The sequence below is a fragment of the Tachypleus tridentatus genome, chromosome 9 (genome assembly GCF_004210375.1).
Source record: "Tachypleus tridentatus isolate NWPU-2018 chromosome 9, ASM421037v1, whole genome shotgun sequence".
Classification (NCBI taxonomy): Eukaryota; Metazoa; Arthropoda; class Merostomata; order Xiphosura; family Limulidae; genus Tachypleus; species Tachypleus tridentatus.
Window position 1 is genome coordinate 126,560,564 of NC_134833.1, and position 12,618 is coordinate 126,573,181.

The 12,618-nt window shown below is 30.3% G+C and overlaps 1 pseudogene across 1 annotated transcript in view; it reads right to left on the reverse strand.

The window, feature by feature from the left end:
- Positions 1-12,618, reverse strand: part of LOC143226310 (importin-7-like) — a 48,345-nt pseudogene that overhangs the window by 11,564 nt on the left and 24,163 nt on the right. Inside the window, exons 11-21 of the transcript XR_013014543.1 lie at positions 11,255-11,420; positions 10,060-10,220; positions 8,257-8,442; positions 6,539-6,664; positions 5,721-5,818; positions 4,831-4,923; positions 2,989-3,072; positions 1,882-2,018; positions 1,413-1,558; positions 1,158-1,205; positions 236-460 (exon numbers count right to left, since the gene is read on the reverse strand). The product of XR_013014543.1 is annotated as an importin-7-like (transcript). The remainder of the gene's footprint in view (positions 1-235; positions 461-1,157; positions 1,206-1,412; positions 1,559-1,881; positions 2,019-2,988; positions 3,073-4,830; positions 4,924-5,720; positions 5,819-6,538; positions 6,665-8,256; positions 8,443-10,059; positions 10,221-11,254; positions 11,421-12,618) is intronic.

Below are 12,618 nucleotides of genomic sequence, written 5' to 3' on the forward strand. Positions count from 1 at the left end.
ATAAATTATTGATTTTTTACTTGCCATGATATTTCACTCATATCAGTAAAAATGTCCAGTTAAAAACAAAGTTTACTACTAAAACTATACTGACATTCTGGTAAGGTTTAAAACTTTGGCAGGTCAAAGTTTCAAAGACTCAATTTATTGTCAGATGGTTCAACCAATCATAATGGATGTTTCTAGCATTAAAAAGTTAATTTTTAAAATGAAGCAAACTTGTAGCTTAACTTACTAAACATGACTTCTTTAAAGACTACATATTCATCTACTGGATTATCCTCATCATCAAAGACAGTGGTGTAACTTTCTAAGGCAGTTTCCTCTCCATCTTCATCATCATCTTCTATTGTTGCAGATGTAATCAGAAAAGGAGAATTGGCTTTTGCTATTCGTGCCAGTTTTTGTAGATGTGCTATCCCTTTATCCTCAATATCATCTTCATCACTTCCTAAAACATCTTTAATTATATGACCAGTAAATATTTTTTATCATTATAACTGATAAACAAGAATAAAATCCATCATGAAAAAAATAGGTTAAGTCCTTTAAAATCCTAAAACTTATTATTTCACACTATTAGATAAAGTTTAGCTTACAGAAACTACCAGCACAATTTTGGCTTATTCCAAGAGAGAACTTGTCAATCGGTTTTTTTAGCTTATCTATTAATAAGTAGTTGTATATAGCTGGGAATTATAAAATTATAATACTTAGACCTAACTTTAATTTTGAAATACTTAATAAAAACCATGACAATGATTTTCATTACAAATATAGTCCAATATAATAAGCAAAGCATAAACACTTACACACATACTGTGATGTAAGACAGAGAGAGAGAAAAAAAATCACAAAAAGACAGTCTGGCTAGTTGACCAAATAAAGTCTCAGAAAACAAATAAAAGAGGCTACACACTGAAAGAAATGGGGCATGTGTTTTGAAAGTATGTCTAAATTATTTCAATTGCAAAATGATTTAAATAACAATACAAATTGAGGCAAAGAGAAACATATAGCTCAAAAATAACAGTTATTGGGAAAAATACACCTTAAAATGTACTTATAATTAACATCTAACAAACTAAAATTTTTTTCCCAGTATTCCTAAACATAATTTTTAACTAGCATGTTTTCAAGAGTCAACAATACCGAACCTGGATCACTATCATCTTTTTCATCAGATTCCTTTTCTTCTGCACGAACTAGACAAACAGTTTCAACAAAATTAGAATATCAGAAACTGTGTACAAACCACTGAGCTTAAAATATTCAGATAGTAATTACAAACATTCAAATTACCCATGAATAAAGTGCCAATGTACATAATTAATTAAATACTTTCAGAAGAAGCAAAACTGAACAAATACAAGCTTTACGTGTTCAAAAATTATTGAGATCAGAAAACCTACCTGCATATGCCTTTTTTAGACCATCAAACAAATGAAGCACTGATGGAACAAAGTGAGAAGCATACTGATTTAAAATGGGTAGGCACTGATTCGACAAATTCATTAAAGTGCACAATCCAAGTATACACAGCTTACGGTCATGTACACTGAAAGGTAAAATAGTTGGACCAAAATTCACTAATGAACACGTGTTCTTGTACACACACAAGTCTTATTATTATTTTAAAGCCAGCATTGTTTACTCTTTATAGTGGCAGACTTATGCTGACTATTTGTTTAAAAAAAGATCTTTTTACACTTAATTTAAAAATATATATTCTAATACAAATTCTAACGACAAAGATTACAATTAATAAAACTAAGCATTTTTATGTTGTTTTCTATTAGCTTTTTAATTAGGGGTTGAATATTTTGGGTAAGGTCTACTTTTAATATTGCACTGATTCTCACATCATAACTTAATACCTACCCCATGAAGTACTTTATATCATGCAGCCATTGTTCAATAAAGTGAACAGTAATAGGTTTTTCTGTGTTTGGCACTTGAATCTTTTCTAAAGTTTCAATGACTAAAGAAGGATTGTAGTACAGAGCTGAAATTACAACCTATATAATAAACAAACTCATGAAATGGGTTCAAAAACATTTAAACACACATCTTTAAGTTTACCATAAGTAGTTTTCAAAATTTAATCACATCTTTATGTTTACCACAAGTACTTTTTAAAATGTAATACCATAATCTTTGTTTCAGATAAGATAAAAGGTAAATAATGTCAGGTACAAATTATGTTACAATTAAAACTTGTACCTGGTACCACACAGTACTAATATACCTAATTATAAAACAGTATATAGAGGTGTTTACAGTCTATGGTAATAACACACCCACTTATATTACAATATGCAATGGGGTGTTCACAGTCTGTAATAATTATACATGAACTACTGTTTAAAACTTGCAGCTCTTTTTCTCCATTAATGATGGTTTTGGTTATGGACTATTACACTGCAAAGCATTTTCTATTGCAGGCAGCCTTTTCACAATAAACCAAGGACATATTTGTGTCTCTTTTCTAAATGTGCTTTCCAAAGTCTATCAATCATGTGAAGATACAGAGGTCCAAGGGAGATACATCTAGAAATGATGTAACATAAATTATTATTACTTCATCTTCATGGTTTTGGTTTGTTTTGAATTCTGAACCAAGCTACCAGAAGGCTATCTGCACTAGCCATTCCTAAGGACTAAAGACATCAGTCCCCTGCCAACTCTTAGACTAGTCTTTTAACAATGAACAGCAGGACTGACCATCATATTATCACTATCAGCTTGGATTTATTATGGACTCTAAACAATATTTTCTTCGTGTTAAAGTAATTATCTATTCAAGAATCACATGGTAACTTTTCATAACATTTCGGCACTTCAAAAAATTGTCCATTATCAAAAATATCATAAAGGAAATGAAAATAAAAAAAGCATAAAATAAATGACCTGATGACTAAATTAGAAACAATATTATATGTAGTACGAATTTAAATCCCTAAAAAATATTTCAAAATGGCAGATTACCTGCAAACCCATGGTTCTGAGTTCTGGTGTTTTGATTTCCCTTAGAAGTCTGTTAACAACCAGCTCCAAAAATGAAGGAATGCACTACAAAATAAAATTATTAATATCTAATTTTTTGTCACTTATTTGAATACTAGTTTAATAAATTTGTAATTGTGAATTTAAAAAAAATATTACAGAATATAGCACATTAAATGCTGAACTAATCAGCTGTTTTTTAATGTTTTTAATCATCAAACAAGAAATTGACGTTTCTATGTATTTCCTTTGAGACTGATCTTCTAGTACAATGTGTCATAACAATGAAGTTACCAGAAAATTTCTACAAGTTAAACATTTGCCATAAGTGTTACCATTTTTAAACCAAAAATTACAAATTCTATAAACTTTGTTGATAAAGATTGTCTTATGGATACATATGCACTAACAACTACTGCTAAAGAATAATCCAAACTTGTAAATTTAAAGTATGAAAATGGTATGAATGAAAATTGAGAAACCATCAGAAGCAGGTAGATGATCCTAAAAACTACCTGGGTTCTTAGAAGCTTCAGATGTCTTATGTAAAATGGCATCAGCTGAAACAACTGCTACTCAAGGTTTAATGCAGCCAACTTCTTTTATTATTTAAGAATAAAAGTGTTCCCCATACACTTCTGAACGTTTTACAATTTACCAATTTGATTTTAAGTGAAGGTGTCAGAAAAGGTTGGGTTACTTTTCAAAATGTGTGAAATTAAAAGCTTGCTGCTATTTATCAAGTGAAACATTCACTGAAATTAATACTACTTTTAGCACAATAACAAAACAGAAGTCTGGAGATAGTGTTAGATCATACTTTACTCTATTTCATGGAAGTGATATTTTTATCCTCCCTCATAACAGGAAAAAACACATCACAACTTAAGCTGTTTTTTTTTTTACAAAAGTTAGCTGCAAGATCCCTAATAACATATTATGCAAAATATAATAACAATATTGCAGACTGTAACTAAAGGTTATAATTCATTACTATGATCATTCTACAATTATCTATTTTATAAGAATGTGGAATAATGCTTGAAAATGCATAATGCTATAACAATGTTAGTCCAAGTGAAAGATAAGTGTTACCAATTATTTTTCAGCTACATCCAGATAAAGTGACAATGTAGAATATCTAACATTATAAAAAATGTCACTTTCACAACTTGTGAGGCAAAAAATGTCAAATAACAGTCCAAATGACATCATAACTGTGTTTCTATCCATCAAGATCCAATGCATATTCACACTTTATCAGACAAAATACAGAAATTCTACTGGTATCAACGTTTTTTGTTCAATCACCACTTGGATAAATGGAACTTTTGAAGGCTTCAAATTTCTGTCCATGAAAGTTATGCCCAATCTTCCATGAATCAATACATCATATCCTTTGTGGAAGGCAACTGACTAAAATTGTAAATTACCATTTGTGCAACATTGGAATGTAAACAAACAGGTACTAGTCAACAAACAAATGTCCTTTCATTTATAGTATGTGGTGCACTGCCCAATCCAAACCTCCACCAAAGGAAAAGACAAAACTCCAAATGACTTCAGGATACAGGCTAGAAATTTTATTTTGAAGAGATTAAAAATATTTTTTTATCATACTGAAAATGTGTATATAAATATTAATGATCAATATTTACATAATCGTAAATACGGTTTAACTTTATACGTATATAACATGCAAGCAAGCATATTCATATATTTCTTTAAAACATCATACATAAGACTAGAGGGAAGGGAAAGACCCGTTTCTCATTCTTATGCTAAAAACTATGAACTAGAGAAAATATTGAAATGTAAAAATACCTGATCTACTTGACCCCTACACTGAAGAATCACTACTTCCAATAGTTTAGCAGCATGGCACTCTGAATCTTCACCAAAATCACCAGTCAACACCTGTACGTTTATAAATTGTGTACACTCTTCCAGTTTGAGATTGTAGCCAACATATACTACCCATTTTACACCATGTGAAACCTGCTGCACAGTACCAATGTTAAACCTTTTTCTTTTGATTGAGCAAAAATTGTATTTGCTAAGCCTACTTGTTCAGTGATACTAATTTCATACATTTCTATCACTTTCTCCAAAAATACCTTCTGAGGCTCTCAGCAGGATATAATTCTTAAACTCTTTAAGGACATGGATATTTATTTTAGTTTCTTGCTCTACATATAAACAAGGTATAAATTGTTTTAAATTTCAAAAAATTATTTGAATTTTGGAAAACAAGCTTTTAAATTTGTTTAACTAAAAACTGAATTACATATTTTCTGGACTGTTTTGGGATTCACTTTTTACTGTGTCAGTTAGTTGGAACTCTGGTACATATAAAATAGCAAAGAAAACAAAGTTATAGGAGTATTTTTTGACTTTGAACTTTTTTTTTGGCTATCAAATTGGAAAAGTGAGTCACTCAACATAATGGATGTCTAAATAAAAGGACCTAGTTCTTCAGATGATCTTTTGTTGGGGTTTTTGATTTTCTAACATTTATTTATATCTGGTTAATGAAAAACATTTTTGCCAAAAAACAACAAGAAAAACAATCTAGTGTTTTAGGTTTCTGTTGTTAACTAAATAAGAACAAAAACTTATCAGTTACAAGTTATAAATACTTTTACACCTCATTTACTACCTATGATGATTAGAAAAGAATTCCCCATAAAATCTAAATGGGCAGAAACACTAACCGTTTTGCACATGTCATATGTGACAAGAAGGTAGTTTTGGTTGCTAACAAAAGCAGGGGTATCCACACTAATGAAGTTGTGTATAGCTGGCATCACATCTAAGCAATACAACAAATGTTAAAGAAAATAATAACATCACAAGGTATTACAAAAACTACTAAACTATAAGCATTAAAAATAAAGTTTTCTTGAACTTTATACACTGCCCAAAAACTCACATTTACTTGATCCAACTTATATAAAACACAATACCATTATATATATATATTTTTTTTTTTTAAGTAGAATGCTGCTCTAACAAAACAAACAAGGACTTGAAGGTGATAAAAATTCAAACGTCTAGCCATACTTCAAAATGAGTGGCTTTTCTCATGAGAAAAATGGATAAAAATCTGGAATCGCTGCAATACAGTTTTGTCTACATATGTCTAATCTTTCATTGATGCTGTAATGGACTTTTGTGCATCTGACCTGTTTAAACATAGTTTTGAAATGGATGCTTCTTATTCAGGAAACCGACGAGGAACGTTTAAATAAAAGAAAATAACTTCTTTCCTTCTACATATGTAAATATCTAAACATTTTCATGATACATTTCTATTATGCTAGCAAATGAATATACTATAGTATACTACAGTTATTTAAAGAATAAGTTCTAAATTACATAAAATAAAGGTAGACAATTTCTGAATGATAAACAAAGAATTATGGTAACTACTTTCCTTTTATCCAAAAGTGAAATTTACTTAGCAGTTTCCCTTAAAATCTTAAAAATCAACTAATTTTTTTTCATTTGTCCTGTTATGAAAAAAAAATACCAGTGAAGTAGTCAAATCCATTTTTCTGTAAACTGTGGTATATAACATCAAACATTTTCCACATGTCTGGAGAAATATAGCTGCAAGTCAGGCTGTACACCAGAGACATCGCTTCTTCGTAAAACTCTGTACATGAATTAAAATTATCTCTTCTCAGATCAGTATTTCACATCATTAGAAGACTGTTTGTTAAAAATTGTTTTAATATAATATAGTTTCTCACTCAAAGTTTCCAAAATATGTGGCTAAATAAAAACAGCACAAATGTAATGATAACGTGGCTTGTATTCTAAGATTCTATTTAATGGGTAAGTATACAATAAATGTGGGATATGACTGCAAGTGTAATAAACAAAATAAATATTACAGCATAAATATCAAGCAAAAGTTGTTTTTTGAAAATGAGATAATGCAAACATTTATCAGTGGGCCAAACACTTGAAATAAAGAATTTAATTTGAAGCTTTAAAAATCTTTAAACACAAAAGATTTCTGACTTCACTTCAAAATTAAAGACAAATTATATTCTTAATATAATGAATCAACTATTTTGGACAACAGTTGCTGCTACCATTAAGAGTAACATTACGTTGGAAGTTTAAACTGTTTGAAAGAGAGGAAAGGAACATTAAAGAGAAAAAACATTTTCAGAGTGTTACAAATAAATTATAAATGCCTGTGACTTTTATTAAACAAACTTAAGCAATGACAGAATTTGGTGAAAGTTTTTTAAATGATTTTCTAAAATAGCATAAGGATTTCCAAAATTTCTTATTTGCTCACAGATATTAAGACATTTTCAGTATCAATGTACTGTTAAGGTTACGGCACAAATAGATGCAGTTTAACTGTTGTTTGTTTATTGTAGGTATTGTTACATTGCTTCTTCATCCACACAGTTTATTTTATTCTGTATAACTGAAGTCTATCATATGTTGTAAAAATCAACCACTACTTAATCAACTTTTTTTTCTCAGGTATTTCTGGAGTAGGGAAGGTTAACAGTTGTATAGATATTTAATAGAGATGAACTTTCTCTGAAATTACCAACCAATTTTTATATTTCTCACAACTGATGACATTCATATACTGTATCATATTGAGCAATTTATTTTGTTTCCATGTGTTACGACTGGTACAACATTCAGTGTAAAGAACTGACTAAAAATGTTGGATGAAATAATTTATTTTCTCAGTAAAAAACCTGTGAGGTTCGAAGCAGTAATAAATGGGATTAACAGCCATATTGCTAGTTTTGGTTACTATGCTTTGTATCATGTCATATTATTAGAGGCCCTGTAACTAAGAAAACTCACTGATATGTAAGCAATTTAGTGTATCAATAGTTTTAAAAAGTCAAACAAGCACATGAAACTTCTTGAGTTAATATGGAGATAAACCCTAAGCTAGATATCCTGCATTATGGGGGAACCAGGTGGTAAAAAAGGTTAAAACCTACACATGTGTAAGCCAAAAAACATACTAAAATATATCCAAAAAATAAATAGTACAGCTCAAATTTTCATCCTTCTTGAGCAGGTGCTGAAGAAAACTGATTTTAGAATTCTACATCCAATCTTTCCTTCAAAATTCCCCAATAACAGAGATTTCATGAATGAATCAAACAGATGTTTCTACGAGTCTTGTGACCAGTAAAATAATTTTCAATGCCATATGATCTAAAATGTTCACAAACAGACAATCACACACTTACTAACCTAAAATGTTCTGTGATAGGATGATTCCAATGATGTGGAGAACAATTGGTTCCAGTTGTTTTATGAGTTCTGTCTGATCCTCCAGTACTGAAAGAATAGTGTCAATTGTGTTCAACACCCCATTGCTGTGATTGCTCTGTCATCATCTTCTGTCCCACTCTCAATAACTTGAGTAAATGTTTGAGCCTAGAGAAATGAAATTAACTCAATAGAAGTAATAGTATTTTTAAAACATCCTTTAAATACACAACTGTTTAGCCAAGTTTTTAAATGACTATTGAAAGGATATATAATGTATTTTACAACCAAAACTCAGTACTCTGCCTCAGGTGCATGGCATTCATATAACCTGATGCCAGATGCAACAAGTTTTACCATTACGTGTTGCTAGTTATTTTCTCACATTGTTGGTGTTATTGCTAAAACATTCTGAAATTTGAACTTTTATAAAAGTTTAGTAAACACACACACACACACACACACACACACCAGGAACATATAAAAATATCTCCAAATCTCAAACCAATATATACACATATGCATAAACATTAAATTTAAAAACTCTGTCATGCACACAGTAAACAAATAACTAATTTAATACAACAATATTACAAAATTGTTTGTTTTAAATTGACTTTTATATAACAGGAGCCCAGTAATAACTGACTGTTAGCTTTAGGAAAAATATATAGCATAATAAAATACAAATAGCTTTATTAATTCATTTATGGAGTATTCTACATGCTGCACTGTAGAATAATATATAAATGTTAAAACCCATAACATACATACAAAGTGCTTAAATGTAAAATATATTATATGCAGGTCTCAACACAAATAAGCTGTCACTAGTGTTATAATGATGGTATGCAAGAATGACTAAAAAGTCTATTAATATAAAGCATTTTGTTCAAAAATAAGATATAATTTGAAGTAATAAAGATCTTTAGGCTTGATATGATTTTTTATTTAATAAATATATTTCAAAGCATTTTCTGTGAAAGATACAGAAAAAACATTTTCTCAAAATGGTATAACTGGATACAACAGCATTTGCACATAAATTCTGTGTATATTTATATAATTTAGACGTGATTATTAATACTTATGTTCTTGATTTATCCATATTACACTTTAAAAAGCCTAAATCCTGGCCATGGACAGAGAATATATCAAAAAGGAATTCATGTTTCACTATTACGCACCCTACAAATCAGATACTTTTTAAAAATTTACATACTGTCATTTTTGCCAACTTTTAATAAATACCAATTTCCTGTACATTCTCTTTATATTTTATCTTCAAAATAGTTAATTTAATGCAGATATATTAGAAACTAACATTACAGATATAAATTTATAAAGCTAAGGAAACAATCATGTCATTAGTACACTTTATATCTCACTTTCTCAATGTGTGAATTCTACAATTTTTATTGGTAAATAAAATCAAAATTCTAAAAAATTATATTCAACTTCCTTTTTTGTTAACTAACAGTGAGGCACATGAACAAAGAGTACCAGGTATACTATGTTTCATTTCTTATATTGAAAATATGTGTGGACAAAACAAAATGGTAAATATCTAGACTTACCAGAAATTAGTTTTAAATGTACTTGAGGTTGGGTTTTTTTAAAAGAAGTTTTTGTGTGATTGAAATGGATTAGATGTTTAAGAATGAGAAGTCAATTTTTCTAACACATTTTTCCTTCAACAAATATGCAATTTTTTTATTCCTCACCTTTTCTCATTTAAAAATATTTAAATATGAAATATGTTATAAAATTAGTTAAGAGGCTCACCAAGTGTTGGGTCATTTCCAACATTATGGGCAACAGTTCATCACTGAAGGTGCACACTATCTTCTGCATGACATTAGTAAGGGCATCACTCTTCATATCTCGGATCATCTTCAGCAGTTCCAGAGTAATAGCTTTAATGTTTGGCTTCATGGAGTCATGAGCTGTTAGAAGAAACTTCTTTTAATATTTTAACAGTGATTATTATGAATTCAGCTATCTGAAAAAACACTTTAATAAACTTAAATTACAAGTATTTTTATTTTTCTTGCCAAATTACATTTCTTTATTTAGAATTTCTATTCAAAACTGCACAAGAGCTCTCTGTACATAAACATCCATAATTTTGAGCTCGTGAGCTATGGGGAAGGCACTTAGTCAACAGCACCCATGCCAGTTCTTGGAATACTTTTATCTGAATGAATAGTGGGTCCCACAAACATTTCTATAATTCAGAGCAACATGTCTAAGTGACTTTGCACAGTGGACTCATAGTTTGGTGGTTGCAAGTTTTTGTGACCTTGAGTAAGACACTTTATCCCACTTTTCTAGCTCACCCAGCTGTTAGCTGGTGGTTGACCTGTAATGGACTGGCATCCCATCCAGAGAGAATGAGCTATTTTTATAAACTTTGTTTATAAAAGTGGAGTTTGAAGGTGTTAGCCCTCTGTGCCCTATGAACCAAAAATACTACAGTATTTACCATAGTCCTGAACACAAGTGCAACTAATGTTACCATCAGTAAAATAGACATAAAACCAAAATAGCAAGTGTAACAAAGTAAATAATATTTACAAGTCTCAAACCTATAGTGGAGTAGAAATTAAAATTTGTCCCAGTGAGAGTGCATTACAATTTGGAAAATTACTCTCAGAGTGTGTAAACTTTAACCAGAACCCACAATTATTTTTGGGTCTGGCCATAGAGAATACACCTTTGGAACACATTTCTTTGCCTCTCACAGTTAAGCAAACACTGGCTTCCCCATATACAAATGTTTAAGTTGACTCCTACACCCACCTGGACATAGTTCTTTCAACTTGTATGACACAATCACAATAATCTTGGGCCCAAGATACCACATGCAACTCATTACGTATGTAATAGTTTTAATAATCGTATGTAACCTGTACATTAGGGTAATAAAAACTTAGTATTTTACTTCACTATGAACCAGAGAATATTTCGATTTTTTTACCTTTCTTCTGACTAGTTATCAAACTCTGAAGTCCTATTGAGGCTTCAGTCTTGACTGGAAGCTCCTGATCATTCAGCATACAGTTTTGTATCAGGTTCAGAGCCTGGACAAGGTTGGCTTCATTTTTAAATTTTATTTCACTGAAGTAATGAAGTACCCAGCAAGCCTGAGAGAAAAACCTTTTGATTAGATAGAAAATGTTTGCAAATCATTACAGCGATAGAACTGAATATCAAGGTGATGAAAAAACAAACAAACATCCACTGATTGAAAACTTCAAAGAAATTATGCTCCAAAAATATATAATAGTCATGCAACCACTGTCATAGCTTGTAGTCTAATCAACAACCAATGACTAAATGCTAATTTGTCATTCTTTTTCTTTCTCAATCAATATTACTTGCTAAGTAGCTACTGTTCTACTTTTTTGCTGTTGGTCTGCTGCTATCTTCAACAAAGACCAGAAAAGAACTGAAGAGTGACTATGATCTTTTCAAAAATTTTCTCTTGATTTTAAGAAAAATTCCAAATTTCCCTCATAATTATACCCAAATATTACCACTGTAACTTGTAACTGGGTTTTTAAAAGGATAATTAAAAGTTAAAAACAACTTAAGTCTCTGGTACTATATAAAGAAAATCTTCAAAGAAAAACACTGCAACTTAATGGTAGACAATGTTTCAGATTTTTTTCACAAAATTTAGTGTCTAACCAAGATTATGTTAAGCATACCTAAACAACATTGTTTATGTAGAAGTCTTTCTAAATAAGAATGGGGAGCACATCTTCTGGACTAATATCTCTATTTCAATAGGGAATAATTAAGTTTTGCTGACTTTTGCATTACATTGTCTGATCATGTCATCAGCAACATGAATGTGGAAGGTTTCTTCTATCCTTTACCAATAGGCACGTGTGTGTGGTTCAGATTCTATTATTTCCTTATTGTGTGATCTTCTCTGGCATGATAGTCTACAGCAGAGAGATGAGTACTATAGTCTTGTATGTATAATGTAATCATGAATTCTGACTTTTGTTGGTCTTTTGGTTTTTCCAATGTATTAGACTCCACATTCAATGATGCTATGATTGGTACATTTGCATACATTTGGTCTTCAGGTAGTTTGACATGTACTAACTGAAGTTGTACCTTATAAACATTTTTTTTTACTTTATGATGTTTGCATATACTTTAAATATTTTCAGAGACCTTTCACTAAAGTAATATGGTTATATGTTTGTAATTATCTTTGGTGATTGTCCATTCTTCTCTAACAAGCATGTAGAGTACCCATTGTTGGGGAGGGTTAGACTGATGCATTGTTTTTCATTGTATTTCTTTAGATGTGCTGTATTACAAAGT